Source organism: Equus przewalskii, chromosome 1, assembly GCF_037783145.1.
Source record: "Equus przewalskii isolate Varuska chromosome 1, EquPr2, whole genome shotgun sequence".
Lineage (NCBI taxonomy): Eukaryota > Metazoa > Chordata > Mammalia > Perissodactyla > Equidae > Equus > Equus przewalskii.
This window is the reverse complement of record NC_091831.1, coordinates 129,319,554-129,322,515: the sequence shown is the minus strand read 5'-3', so window position 1 is coordinate 129,322,515 and position 2,962 is coordinate 129,319,554.

Here is a 2,962-nt window from a genome sequence, read left to right as displayed (position 1 = left end):
GGCAGGGCTCTGAGATGTGACTTGGTATGTAATGTTGGCATTACTCAGACTGTTGATGTCACATAGGTGGTGGGAAGAGACAGAAACCAACTCCTCCAGCTCAGGAGTCACAGTCTGGGAAGGGAGCGCGTGATGCCCACACCAGCCTCAGGGCCTCACACCAGCTGAGGCTCTGGGGGAGGAGGGGGGAGGCCCCTGAGGGAGTTCCACAAGACTGTAGACGGTGAGAAAGAAGTGATTCCTCAGCAGGAAATCGGGGCATCTTAGGAAGGGAGCCTGAACACCAGGTAGTCCAAACCCACAAATGCTCACTCCAGCCCTCCCAGGACCACAGCAGGCCTTATGGGGAGCTAGGGCACTGGCCAGGTCTAAGGTGAGGCAAGTGAAGTGCCAGGGTGCAAAATTTAAGGAGGTGCTCACTCTCAAGGTCATGCCCTTGCATGTGATTACCTCCTTAACTTTAGCACCCTAGAGGCCTCACTCCCCTCACCCTAGTCCCAGCCCTGCTAAGGCACATACAAGTCACACTTTGGTCTCCCTCTTTGATATTCCCTTTGGGACAGCCAGCCTGACCCTCTGTGCCTCCTTTCGTCCCTCAAGAAAATAAGAACCAAGCAAAAGTGAGGAAGAAAGTCTCTTACCATAAACATCTTCAGAATTTATCTTGGAACATCTGGCACCTAACCTAGGACCTGGCCTGTAGCAGGTGCTCAATAAATGCTTTGTTGGCATCCTATCACTCAATGGAAAGCATTTTTCCTTATTTAATAGCAGTTGCCCTATCAGAGGGCAGGGGCTGTTTTTTCACCATCTTTGCACTTAGTGTGTTCCTACAATGTAACAGAGGGCAGTACAAGTCTGTTGATTTGGGCAGAGGTGAAACGACCACTCCTGAAGTTGTCAGTAGTTGTTTACAAGCTGGCAAATGAGGGACCTTCTTCAAAATATTTTCTCTTACTCTTCTAGAAATTTCTGTGTTAACAATTTATTCCTTTGACTTTCATTTTCCTTACCCACTTGTCTTATTTTAAAATACAGAGCATAGGAAAGGGATTACATTAACCAAAAACAAAGCTTTGCCTTCATTGCCTCTTTGCCCCGGGCATTTTATAAACCAGGCAGAACCTCACCCATGGGCTAAATTCAACCCACCTGTTTGTGTACAACCTGAGAGCTAAGAGTGGTTTTAAAATTGTTTAATGGTTGAAAAACATCTCAAAAAAATACTATTCCATGGTATGTGAAAATTATATGAAATTCACGTTTCACTGTTTATAAATAAAGTTTTATTGGAACACAGCCACATCCAATCATTTATGTGATGTCTATGGATGTTTTTGTGGCACAACTACAGAGTTGAGTATTTGTGACAGAGATTTATGGTCCACAAAGTCTAAGATATTTACTATCTAGCTCTTTACGGAAGACATTTATTGCCTCCCTACTCTAAAAGGAGGCTCTTTGTACTCTTGTTACTTATCCCATCAGCTTGTTCCAGTGTTTTTTATAAAATCACTAGATGTAATTTAATTTTAGTGAGGAAGTGACACCTATTTTAGGAGATACATAGATTCCCAGAAAGGTATGTGTAAATAGAAATCTTATGAATAAAATCATTTTAAATATTTTTTATATTTCTACCTAAAATAATTATTTAGATTTAGAGAAATGCAAATGTTCTCCTCTGAGTTTTGGGGGTCCGGTTCGTCTGAAGCAGGCGCTGCCTCACCCCAGAGCTTCCTCCTCTTTATCTTGTCTTTTCACTGCTCATAATTCTTGGAGCTCAGGCCATCCGTACCGGGGCACTCCATACTTCATCTCCGTCTCAGCTCACCGGAGGCAGACTGAATTATGATCCAAGCAAGAGAGACTTTTCCCAGGGGTGGAGAAGGAAGTGATTTACTCCGGGTGCTCCTGACAATAGGCCTGGGAAATCATCTGTCTGCAGCTAAATGGTTTCCATACTGCAAGGAGCTGCGGGCAGGAACAGACCAGGATAGGAATTCCACAACTGGTATTTTTCTCATTCTCCCCTACTCCACTCCCAAGTTTATTGGTAAATGTGGGATTGTCATTTTGGTCCCCATATCCCCACACGGACTCTCTCCCCAAACTTCTGGGTTTGCAGCTGGTCAACTTCAAGGGAAGTAAACTTGGGCTGAGTTGGCAGCACAGGGATTTTCATGGGAGACGTCACCTCCCAGTTGGGAAAGTTGATGAAGTCTGATCTGAGTCTGAGAGTTGTGATTTCCCCTGGTGCTCTGGAAGTCTAGATTTTCCTGGATTTGCCAGAGGGATTTTGTTGGTCTCTCCAGTGTGAGCCTTGAAGCTCATCTTCCCTTCTCACCTTAGTCAAAGGGTCGCAGCAGGGTACTATATAAGAATTCACACAGCCAATAGCAGCATGGGAGCCTTCTAGCTGCCTCTAGTTTACTGGTGAGCAATTTAAAAGGCAGCTCCAGCTTCCGGATGTGAACTGAAGGAGTTAATGGAAGGCAGCAGGTTTTCTGCCTGGTGAATGTTTCCATCTCCCCATTTTCACAGTGTAGTGTGGTGTATGTCGTGAAATACCTTCAAACAAAGAATCCCCAATCTTTTCCTGATGTGAAGAAACTTTGAATTTGCCCAGAGTCATAAAATCAAAATACTACCATACTCACAACACTTCTGACACCAGATGTGTGGATTTTCCACACATCAGGCAATTTTCCAACACCTGCTGGGTGTCCTACAATTCAATTCAGTTCTGGCACTATCTACCTGGAGTTGACATCAGATCCCACAGGTTAAGGGCTCTGTGCCACAAGGCCGTCCCCACTTCAGGCATCAATCACAAGTCCCAGGTTGTCATCTGTACTGGCTGTAAATTGAGGTTCCCATGAACCCCCTCCTTGGGTTTGCTAATTTGCTAGAATGGCTCACAGAACTCAGGGAAACACGTTTACTGGTTTAGTATAAAGCG